Consider the following 13,158-nt stretch of genomic DNA (forward strand, 5'->3'; position numbering starts at 1 on the left):
ATATGACATTTTGGAAAAGACAAAACTGTGGAGACAGTAAGAGGTCAGGGGCCACCAGGGGTTGGAGGGCGTGGAGTGGAGTGGGGTGGGGTGGGGGGATGAATAGGCAGAGCACAGAGGATTTTTAAGGCAGTGAAACTACTCTGTATGAAACTATAATGATGGATACATGTCATCATACCTTTGTCCAAACCCATAGAATGTACCACACCAAGAGTGAACCTTAATGTAACCTATGTATTTTGGGTGATAATGTGTCAATGTAGGTTCACCCATCATAACAAATGTATCCCCCTGGTGGAGATGTTGATAATGGGGGAGGTTGTGCATGTGTGGAAGCAGGAGATTTATGAGAAATCTCTGTACATCCTTCTTAATTTTGCTGCAAGCCAAAACTGTTCTAAAAAACAAAATCTTAAAATAAAATAAAAATTAAAAACTGGCTCAGGTCAAGAAACTAGGTAAGGCATGTGACATTTTATTGGGACTACTGCCCTCTACTTCCTTCTCATCCTTTGAGTTTTTCTGCTGATACCATCTGAATGTTTGTTGGTGATCCATCTATTTTGCTTTGAAGGACGCCAAATTCTCTTAATTATCTCTGTAATGCCGTGTGAGTCAGGCCCCCTTGGCTGCCATTTCAGCCTTGCCAATCATTTGATAATCGATACCCTGTGGCTTCTGGATGTGAAGCACCACCACCTGGCCTCTATTGTCTTGGGGTTATCAAGGAGCCAAGTTCTGTTACAGCTTCTCCTACTACAGCCTTCTCCTCTGTAGGCTGTCACCTACAGAGGAGAATCACTGCAGTGCAATTCTGACACTAACTACCCAGAGTTAGGTGAAATTTCATATGATAAAGGCACAGTGGTGCACAGGATTGCCCTCACTTCAGACACCAGCTGCAAGCTCAGGGGTTTGTAGGCCACTTACACTTTTAAAAAACTGACTGCAAATTTGGGGTTCCCATAACCCCCTCATGCTCAATAATTTTCTGGAACAACTCATAACTCTAGAAAGTGCTATACTTACAATTGAAGTTTTGTTGTAGCAAAAGGATACAAATCCAAACTAGAAAAAGGGAAACACAGAGGGTGAAATCTAGGAAGGTTCCAAACATGAAGCTTCCATGTCCTTAGGACACATCACTGTTCCAGTGTAATGACGTGTGATTACCAACCAGGAGGCTCACCTGTGCCTCAGTGGCCAGAGTTTTCATCACATAGGTATGACTGATTGAATCATTGGCCATGTGATAGAACTCAGTCTTCAGCCCTTCCTTCCTTCTCAGAAGTTGGGCTGATATTACTTGGCACAAAGCCCCAACTCTCTAATCACATGGTTAGTCCTTCTGGAATGACCATCCCCCATCCTGTCATCTCATTAGCATTAACTCATGGTGGTCCAGTTGTCCCACCATGACAAACAAAGACACTTATCACTCAGTAAATTCTGAGTTTGGAGGTTGCCTCCTAGGAACCAGGGACAAAGACCAGACAAATTCTTTGTTATGCAACAGCCAGAAGTCAACTTTTTAGTGAGGCTGCTGCCCCTCAGACCAAGTATTCTCTATGGTCTTGGTCAGTGAGGTATTCTCTAGGATTTCCTGTGGAACACAATCATCTCCTGGGTCTTCTAGCCATATAATAACCACACAGTATGCCTATATCCTTAACCTTTTAATTCCTTTCCCCACTATTTGACAGAGCAAAATTTTGCTATTTCGAGTTCACTCAGTGTGAGTCACTGATTTTTGCATACTTTTAAGAGCCATTCAAGTAGCGAGTTCACACTGTCTTCTGGGGTTCTTGCCAGGGTGTTAATATCTATATTTTAGGAGAGCTTTTTCAAGTCAATGAACTCTTTCCTCTCTAATTTTATTTTCTGGCCCTTGAGATAATATACTAAGAATACAGTCTCACATATTCTCTTCCAGTTCCTACTAGTATATGTTGGCCGGGTCTGGAAGCACCTTTGGAAATACATGTTACCAGTACCACCCTCCATCAGGCCCAGCACATTCTTGGCCGTTACTCTATGACAGTCCTAATTATAGTCATTGTGGCCTAGAGGCAATGGGGTGGGTTCTAAGGGACCCATATGTTATTTTGTTGGAGAAAGGCCTCTTCATTTCTTTCCATCTCATGGTTACGAGAAAGTGCTAGTTCTTAAAATGGAGAATTCGGGCCATGTCTGCAGGCTCAGAAAATTCAAATGTGTCTCATCAGTCATCTGTAAGCATCTACTTCAATGTCCCTATCTGATGTCTCAGGGCCCTAACTAGGGCTTAGACCTTGACATAACAGATCTGCCTTGGTTGGACATTGAACTACATTTGAAGTTCATCCTATCTGACTATTACATCCTGGTCTTCGTTCCTCAGCTTTCTTGGCCTTCCCTCTGCTACATATGACAGGTCCCTATGAAACAAGAGGAGGGAACAGGAGTTACATTAGCAAAATAGAAGAGTAAGCAGTTTCATGCTCTCATTCTTCCACTGAAGTTATTACAAAACAAGTAGGAATTGTCAGAACCAATGTTGTCAAAACTGGAAAATGGTTGAAGGTTTGCAGTATCCAAATGAACATTGCATCAAGACAGGTCAAATTTAAAGCAGTAGGAAAATTTTGTGGTGTTTTTACTTGCTTTTGCCCTAGCCCTTCCCTGGTCAGGTGGCAGCCTTGAAGAGGAAAGACCATGTTGCCAGTATGGGATTCTGGGCCCTGGTACCAGAGGGAGCAGACCAAACCTTAGCTGCAAGCTATTAAATATGTCTGTTCTAACCCATCTGGGGAATGTCTAAAGGACTGATGCAGGGTGCTGGCCTCTGTTTCACCTTACTCAGACCTTGAACCAGAAAGTTGGCATTTTTCAGAGCACTGCAGGCCAAATAAATAATTTATAGAAGGCTGGGGCAAAGGATTATGGTCAAAACATACAATAGATGGTTTAAGGCCAGGGAGCAAAAGCTGGAAAGTTTCTCTGGGAAACTAGGGTATTTAAAAACATCATGTATGTGGAGGAATTTAGGAAGCCACACACATCTCCAGGGCAAGATCAATGCTCAGAAAAGACCTGAGAAGACCCTAAGCTTTTACCTTTGGCTGATCCCTAGTCTCGATGCAAATCTAGTTAAGTGAAGGTGTGCCCCAGCACACAACTAATCTACAAAGACTGGGAGCGGTAATGTGGTTTTGCTTTGTTTTTTTATTTCTGGCATTCAAAAAAATTTCTGTCAAAATATGAGCTGAACTCAAGCTAAGGTACAGACACTTCAGTGACCACATACAACAAGAAATAAGTAACTCCTTTAAAAACTAGTTGAGGAAAGTCACAAAACAAATAGGCTACTACAGCCTTCAATTAAAACAAAACAAAACAAAAAAAACCTCTGAGGAATGGGAAGAACCTGGTTTGCACAGCTACCACATTATAATATTTAAATCTCTAATTTTCAAGTGAAAATTCACAAGACATACAAAGAAACAGGAAAATATTGTCCACTCAGAGAAACAAAATAAATTGATTTTCTTAAGATGTCAGAGTAGGTAAATGCTGTGCTTGCCTCCTCTCATGATCACATTAAAATGACAACTAAACTATAGAACAACCATCGCAGAAATCTCCTGAAGTCTAGCTGAACTAAAGTCCTCCAGCTTAGGACAAACAGAAGAAGCCAACTTGAGACTGGTAGGAGTGCAGAGATGTGGAATAGGCTGGTCCCATACCCACAGATGACTGTTAAAAATCAGGAGGAATGCCTCAGCTGCAGAGATCCCCCCTGGAGGAATGGGAGGTCCAAGCCCCACACCAGATTCCCCAGCCCAGGGTTACAGTGCCAGGGAGAGAAATCCCCATAATATCTGCTGTGTGAAACAGTGGATATTGTGGCTGAGTGAGACATAGGAAGCTGGAGTCCCAGATGCTCCTCTTAAAGAGCATTCTCATGGACTTACTTGCTGACTGACTCACTCAGTCTGAGTTCCAGCGCTGAAACAGCACCTTGAAAGGTGCAAGTGACATGCGGAGAGGAACTGAGTTATCTGACTTTGGGGAAGGGCTGGAGGGGCAGGTTTCTCCCAGACAGAAGTGCTGTCAGAATCCATTGTTTCTGTGTTGAGCGCTTCCCACTACTGGTGTGCAGACACAGGCAGGAACCACATCTGAGTCTCCATCAACCTGAGTAACACCATTCACCCTGCCCTGGAGATTCCCTGAAACCCTGCCCCACCCAACTTGAGGGCCCAATCAAGTCATTTCCAGTGGCTTTTCCATATAAACAGACTGCCTTTGTTCATGCTATGGACTTTCCTAAAGTCTCTCAAAGGTTCACAAAATCCAAATAAGCAGCTTCTAGCTTCAGCATGTCCCATACCTCTTGCTGAGCAGCCCCAAGCTTGGCACTATCAAGAGCTGGCCTCAGTTTGCGGCTTGGCCTCTCAAGGCACCTCCAAGCCCAGCACAGGTGGTGGCCATCTGTGGATGCTTTGTGGTTCATGCTAAGTGGACCCCATCAGGGCATAGGCTCCAGCTGAACTTGACCTGAAGTGGGGCCTCTCTCAAGATGTCCCAACCCAGAAAACCCTGTGGCCAGCTTCAGACTAAGCCAGAGCATCACTTGGGCATCTCCAAGGATGACACACCTTAAGTGCTGACTGGGTAGACACCAGAGCCCCGCTAAAGTGAATCTTGCTCCACAGGGTCAGCCCCTGCACAAGAGTTCCTCCACTGTAGTCACAGCCAGTCCTCCTAACCAACCTGATGGGCAATCCCTCCTATTGATTTGTAAACAACAACTAGGGCTCAACTACAGACAGGAGAGCACACACAACCCACACAAGGAACACACCTGCAGCACCAGGTTCAGGTGACCGGGGAGACTGTGCCACTGAGCCCTACAGCACACCTATTACATAAGGCCATTCTACTAAGACCATAAGACATACCTGATATATTGAAACAAATACATGGAGACAACCAAAAATGGGGAGACAAAACATGTCCCAAATAAAAGAACAGAACAAAGCTCCAGAAAAAGAACTAAACAAAATGGAGACAAGCAATCTACCAGTCTCAGAGTTCAAAACATTGGTTATAAGAATGCTCAGTGATCTCAGTGAAAACTTCAACAAAGAGACAGGAAACATAAAAATGGAGATAGAAAACATAAAAAGAACCAATCAGAAATAAAGAATACTATAACTGAAATGAAGAATCCATTAGAGGGAATCAACAGTAGATTAGATAAAGCAGAGAATCAAATCAGTGATTTGGAAAATAAGGTAGCAGAAAACACCCAATCAGAACAGCAAAAACAAAAAAGAATCCAGAAAAATGAGGATAGTTTAAGGGGTCTCTGAGACAACATCACATGTACCAATATTTGCATCATAGAGGTATCTGAAGGAGAAGAGAGAGAGCAAGAAATTGAAAATCCACTTGAAGAAATAATAATGGAAAACTTACTAACTTGGTGAAGGAAATAGACATACAAGCCCAAGAAGTGCACAAAGTCCCAAACAAGATGAACCCAAAGAGGCCCACACCAAGATACATCATATTTAAAATGCCAAAAGTTAAAGACAAAGAGAAAATCTTAAAAGCAGCAAGAGAAAAGCAATAATAAGTGGCAATAACTACATATCTATCAACAATTACTTTATATGTAAACGGATTAATTGCTCTAATCAAAAGACATAGGGTGGCTGAATTGATAAGAAAACAAGACCCTCACATATGTTGTCTACAAAAGACTCACTTCAGATCAAAAGATACACACAGACTAAAAGTAAAGGGATGGAAAAAGATATTTCATGAAATTTGTAGTTACAAAATAGTCATGGGGATGTGAAGTAAATCATAGGGAAATCTAATAACCATGTATAGTGCCAGGTAGGTACTAGAGTAGTCAGGGGGATCACTTCTTAAATTATATAAATATCTAACCACTATGCTATATATCTAAAATTAATAGGAAAGAAAAGATAAAATGAGTAGAAAGAATATTTGATGTAATCATGCCTGAAAACTCCCCAAATTTCATGAAATACATGAGTCTACAAATCCAAGAATCTTAACAAATTCCAAGTAAGAAAAATTTAAAAACACACACCAAGACATATCAAACTGTCAAAAGCCACAGACAGAAACACAATCTTTAAAACAGAAAGATAGATGCTAATCATCATACACAGATAAAACAATTTTAGCTAATTTATCACCAGAAGATTAATAGCTAATTTCTCATCAGAAACCAGGCAAGCCAGAAATTAGTGAATGACATAATTAAAATGCTAAAAGGAAAAAAAAAGAAATGGTTAACAGAAAGTTCTATGTCCATTAAAAACTGTCCTCCAAAAATGAGAGAAAAATTAAGATATTTTATGATAAGCTGAGAGAGTTTGTTACCACTAGATGCGCCCTATAAGAAATGTTAAAGGAAGTCATTCAGATTGAGGTAAAAGAATACTAGAGAGTGCCTCAAAGTCATATGAAGAAATAAAAATCTCTAGTGAAGGTATACATGGGCAAATATAAAAGTTAGTGTTGTTGCATTTTTGTTATAACTCTATTTATTATTCCAATAGGATTTGAAAGACAAGTGAATAAAAATATTTATGTCTCCATTACTGGGCACACACTGTATAAAATGTAATGTGTGACAAAAATATAAAAGGGAGGAAAACAAAGCAATATAGGAGCAGAGCTTTTTTATGCTATTGAAGTTAAGTTGGAATTAAGTCAAACTTTATTATAAATTTAGGATTTTAAATATAATCCTCATGGTAACCAGGAAGAAAATACCTTTAAAAATATACATGAAGGAAATGAGAAGGGAATAAAATTATTTACTACCAAAAAAAAAAAAATCAACTAAACATAAAAAGAAGGCTGTAATAGAGGTGAAGTAGAAAAAGGAATATGACACACTGAAAACAAATAGTAAAGGGGCAGAAGAAAGTTCTTCATTATCAATAATTACTTTAAATGTAAATGGATTAAATTCTACAATCAAAAGGCAGGGATTGGGAATGGATAGAAGCTTAATCCAACTGCATGGTATCTGTAAGAGACTCACTTTAGATTCAAAATCACAAATAGATTAAAAGTAAAAAAAACAGTCCATGCAAATAGTAGCAAAAAGAGAACTGGACAGTCAAGTGTCTATACTAATGTCAGACAAAATAGACGCTAAGTCAAAAACTTATAAGAGACAAAGAAGAATGTTATATATTGATAAAAAGGGTCAACATATCAAGAAGATATAAGAGGTATAAACATATATGCTCCAAAACAGAGCCCCACACTATATAAAGCAAACATTGATATAATTAAAGGGAAAAGTAGTTTTACAACAATAGGAGGAGACTTCAGTACCCCACTTTTAATAATAGGATAGAACAACCAGACAGAAGATCAATAAGAAAATAAAAGGTGTTGAAAACACTATAAATCAATTGTATCTAACAGATGTGTACAGAACATTCCACCCAACAATAGCATAATGAACAATTGTCTCAAGTGCACAAGGAATGTTCTTCAGGGTAGACCGTATATTAGGTCACAAGACAAGTCAATAAGAAATTTTAACATTTCAATCATACAAAGTATCTTTTCTGGTCATCACAATGGAATGAAACTAAGAATCAATAGCCAAAGGAAAACTGGAAAATTCACAAATATGTGGAAATTAAACAACACACATACTTTTTCCTCAGTTGGATCATCTGTGTATGTAATTGGTAATCCAATACAAAAAGGGCCTTTTTTGTTTTAATTGTGCTGCAGTTCTCAACTCTATTATAAAGATACACTTGCAATTTGGGAATATCCAGGCACTTGTGAAAACTGCATTTGCCTCACCAAAGACTACAGGAAATCACTGGAAGCTGTTGGCCCTCTCTCCCCTGGGACCTTCACCCTACACTGCTCAGCATGTAGCCATTCCCAGGGTCCAGGGCTCTGAGTTAGTCCAGGACCCTATCTCAGCTTTCTATCTTGTGGCCCGAGGACATACCTTACACCTGGCCCACTGGCTGGCTCTGAGGGATTTTCTTATGAGCAAAGGGAAGGAATCCCACACAAGCTCAGAGGATTTGGGTAGAAATGGCCCTCACTGGAAATGTGGAGTCAGCCACTTGTCTCTTTCTCACCAGTCTCCATGTGAGGAGGATAAAAAAAAAATGGCAAGGAAACATGTGAAAGGCATGGCCCCTGGTTTAGACTCCAACCCTACAGGATCTCCCAGATATACCTGATGTAGTCTCCAGGGCACAGTAACTAGCTCAGCAGGGAAATGTCAGGCACTACAAGGGTCACCAAAGGTTGAGCTTTACTCTGACACCTGTGGAATGGGGAGACAAGTGCAGTTTTAGAGACTCATAGTCTTAGAAAGTTTTTCCCCTTAAGTTGCTTCATGAGGAAGATTAGAATGTAGAAATTGCCAAGATGACTTTGTTATATTGGATTATATGTTTTTGTTAAGAAAAAGAAAGAAGGAAATGAAACAACATACTTTAAACAACCTATGGGTGAAAGAAGTAATCACAATGAAATTAGAAAATATCTTGATACAATATAGTGGGAAGTTCTGGAGCTCAGAACTCCCTATCAGAGTGGTGCCATGGCAGCCCTGGATGACAAGGCCTTTCTATCATCATCTGGCTTAATCACAAGATGGGGGTTGCCTGGAATGGTTGTGATCTAAAAGACACAGCTCTTGACATCTGTAGGCTGTCTGCTGACTGCATTTCCCAGAGCTGGACGCAAGTTCTTTCCTGAAGCGGGAACTAGGAAACTCATTTTTGTATCTGCCGTACACTTAAACACCTATGAAGAATATATGCTAATAGTATGCTAGTTAGTTACTTGAGGTCTGGACTCAGCAATAACCTACAGTTAATGAGGTCAAATCTCAGAATGCCCCAGGTATTCTATAGAGGAAAAAGTCCATAGACTTAAGAAAATGAGTATGTTAGAATGGATTAATTAAGTGCAACCTGCACACCCGCCTTTTCAGCACATCCCCTGGGAGGGTCTAAAGGACCTCACCAAGGCATTAAGAAATGGACATCAGCAACACCAAAGAACTCTGTGACGGTGCCCTCTGTAGGCTAAAGGTAAGTGTGGGAAATACTGCAAGAGAATCGGTTCCCTGATCTCGACTGGAATAATTGGGGTCTGCTAGAAGCAGATGACACTGCAGTCATACTCAGGGGTAGTCCTGAAAGTCATTGGTCAAGGGCTTTCTTCTTAGTGGACAAAACTTCAGATGGTACCTCAGTTTGTCCATTTGTGTGGAAGAGGAGATCTGAGCCTATGCTGATTCATGAGCAGTGACTCACAGAATGAACCGCTGGTGAGGGATTTGAAAAGAGCAAAATTGGAGAACTGATGGCAAAGAACTCTTAGAGAGAGGAATGTGGTTAACCTCTTGGAATGGTCACAGAATGTGAAGTAATTCATATTCCATGTAAATTCTCACAAGAGATACCCAACAAAAGCATGGATGCTCAGTGATCAGGTGTACAAGATGACATGTCCTGTAGCTGTCAGCCAGCCCTTCCCCCACGACCCTATACAATTACCAAGTGGCCCTTGTGGCAAGAATGGGAGTTATGCAGCAGAAATCCGTCTTCAAAATGATAAACTCATAAACTGGGTACGGGTTTGCCTTCCCTGTCCTCAGTGCTCTGCCAGACCCACAAACTGTCGGCTTAAAGAATTCCTTATTTGTAGCCATAATATCCCTAACAACATTGACTGCAAGTAGGAGAAACATTGTATGATGATGGGAGTTCATGAAATGTGCTAGTTTTACCTCATGTCCACCCCACCACCCAGAAGCAGCCTTAATGGAATGGTAGAATAGCCTGCTGAAGGCTCAGTTATGGTAGCTGATGGGAGGCAACACCCTGAAACTTGTTGTAAGCTGTCCTACAGGATTTAGCATATGCCTCCAACCAATTGTCAATATTTGGAGCCTTCTCCCAGTAGCCAGATACGTGGGTCTAGAAATCAATGGGTAGAGGTGGCAGTGTCCCTGAGTCTACTACACCCAACAACCCACTGGAGGACTTTTTGCTTCTCATTCTGTGATCTTGGAATCAGTGAGTTTGGAAGTCCTAGAGCCCAAGAGAGGATCATGTCACCAGGGAACAGAGCCATCACACTGTTAAACTAGAAGCTGAGACTGGCCCCCAGCCCTCTGTGGCTCCTTGTGCTGCGGAACCAAAACGCCTAGAAAGGGGCACTGGGCTGAGCAGGGTGATTGATCTTAGTTACCAGGGGGAAACTGGACTATTGCTACACAGTGGGGATAAGAGAGGATTATGTGGGTCTCCCAAGGCACTCCTAGGGGCTATAATCTCTTAGTACTTCCTGTCCAACAGTTCTTATCCACAGAAAACTGCAGTAAAGTCAAGGCCACCAAGGACTCCAGTTCTTTAGGAAGGAAATTTGGGTCATTGCCATACAACAAAGTAATGGTCACTGCCATACAACCTCCTCATCCAGCTGACACACTGAAAGAGAGGAAAGGAGATGCAATATGGGAGGAGGGAGAGGTCAGCTTGATGGTGCCAATTTAGGCGTCGTAACCAGCTACAGAGGACAGTGAGTGGCAGATATGTTTACACAGATTTGTTTCTTTCCCATAATTTCCCATCTTCCCCATAATTTCCCATCTTTCCCTACATTCCAGTGTATGAAGAGCACTTTTAGGGCTAAAATGTTAGGTTTCATGTGGGTATGTGGCTGAGCTGACATCGCCCATGATGGTATCTGATGAGATTTTGCGTGTCCCCTCTGTGGAAACTATGAATTTTTTTGCCTCAATGAAAGATAGAGGGGCTAGTCTTGTATAGACACTTTCATTTGGCTCTCCACACCCACTCTCCAACCTTCCCTACCCTACTCTGTGGCTGAGAGACATAAACCAGGTCCCTTGTGCTCTGGTTTCTGGATGAGATCAGCCAACAAGTGGCACCTGCAGGACATTAGAGGTCAGGCTGTGTATTCTCCTACCTCCCCTACTGCTGGTTCCTCCACTGGCAGCTCCTGTCTGGCAATCCTCTCCACAGATCTACTCCTCTGGTGTCTGGTGACCACTTTCTCCCTTTGCTTTTCTATCCCTGACCGTGGTAATGATTTCCCTCTCCTGTTACTCTCGGGACATCGTACTACCCTCTGTTTCTTTCTCTAGCCCTTGTCCACACCTCTGTAAATATCCATTCCTTTAAACTCTCTTCAATTACCCAGTTGGAGGGTCTCCTCTATTTCCTGCTATGTGCCAGATTTCTCCAAATAAAATCATTGAATCTATTTTTTTAAATTGTGAAATATAACTTCCATGAAGAAAAGGGTACATAAGATATATCTCACTTTGAACATGTAGTTGTAAATTGAACACCACATCACCATCACCAAAATCAAGAGCTCGAGCATGACCAGCATTCCAGAAGCCCACCTGACCTTACCTATTGCATACTCATGACAGACCCCTTCCTCCATTTAGCAGTTAGTTTTGTATTCCTCCTGTAACTAATTACCACAAACCTAGTGGATCAAAACAACACAAATTTATTAGGATACAGTTCTGGAGATCGAAAGTCTAAAAATGGGGTTCACAGGCTAAAGTCAAGGAGTAGTCAGAGCTACCTTCCTTCTGGGGAAAATCACGTCTCTGCCTTTTCAGCTTCTAGAGGCCGCCTGCATTCCTTCGTTCATGGCCCCACATCACTCCCACCTTTGTTTCTGCCCTCACATCTCCTTCTTTGATGCCGACCATCTTTCCTCCCCCTGGTGATTACAAGGGGCCTACCCGGCTACTCCAGTATGATCTTCCCATCTCAAGATTCTTGCTTTAGTTATAGCTGTAAAGCCCCTTTATTTAGCCAACGCAGCATAACAGATTCACAAAGGCCAAGGATTAGGATATGGACATCTTTGGTTGCCGTTATTCTGTCTGCCACACCCACTATCTGGATGGACATTTTTGGTAATTACTTTTCTGAATAGGCTATCTAAAAAAATTGTTTGATTGTGCCCATTCATCCCTCTCTAAAGGTTTTCCAGTTAAGCCATGGCACGATCACTGCCAGCCTGTAGTGAGTTGCTTTTGGCTTGGCCATCAGTCCTTGACTTCTTCAGTTCTGGTCAGGAAACCAGAATGTCATGGTACAAGATGTGCATCACTCACGTGAACAAGGACTGGCCTCTGACTTGCATGAACTTTTCTCTAGTACCATGACCCTGAGAGATATATTATTATCCCCATTTTACAGATGAAGGAATTGAGGCTCAAGAGCTAAAGCAACTGGCTTCTAGTTGCTCAGCTAATGAATGGCAGAGCTACGTATGATTCAACACCTTAGTTTATGTGACACCTTCCTACTCCATCATACAGCTCGCCCTGAAGAAAAGGTAATTCTCTTGATCTGCAGATAAAATAAAATTAAGGTGGGACACTCCTGAGCAGATACAATTTTATGTTGCTGATAGAGCGGCTCAAGAGTGGACAAAAATGTTTTGTACTATGAGCCAAATGTATATGGTCCTAAATTATCAGTAGCTCTAATTTACATTTCCCTGAAATTTCCATCTTCTCATCTATCATGTGGTAGGTTCTACAAAATAAAATTAAAAGAAATTGAAAAAGAGGGGAAAAAAACCAGAAAAAAATAACTATTCACTGAGTCACCTTAGCAGATGCATGGCTTGTTTCATGTGAGTGGACAGTGTGTTAGGTGAATGGCTCTAGTAACAAAATGCATGCTAAGGTCATTATTTATAATGGGTGGTGAAAAAAACAGTTGTGAAGCTGGCATGAAGCAACAAGCAGTGTAAAATTTTAGTTCTGAGGCACTTTCTGGAGTCTGATTTTAAATGTCCCATGTTTATGGTGAAAACAGCTTTCAAGAAAGATAGGCATTATGCCCGGGGTGAGGATGTAGAACTGTGTGCATGTTTGCTTAGGACACCCAAAAAAGGGATGCTAGCCAAATCTTCTCTCCCTGACGCTCATATGGCATCATCGTGAATAACAACATCAAATTATAAATCATCTGAGAAATGACTAAGTGCTTATCACACCTAAAACATGAGCAAAAAAATAGTTAGTATCCCATTCTAAGATCAGTTCAAAAATCCTTGTCTGAT

Source organism: Rhinolophus sinicus, linkage group LG05 (assembly GCF_036562045.2).
Source record: "Rhinolophus sinicus isolate RSC01 linkage group LG05, ASM3656204v1, whole genome shotgun sequence".
Classification (NCBI taxonomy): Eukaryota; Metazoa; Chordata; class Mammalia; order Chiroptera; family Rhinolophidae; genus Rhinolophus; species Rhinolophus sinicus.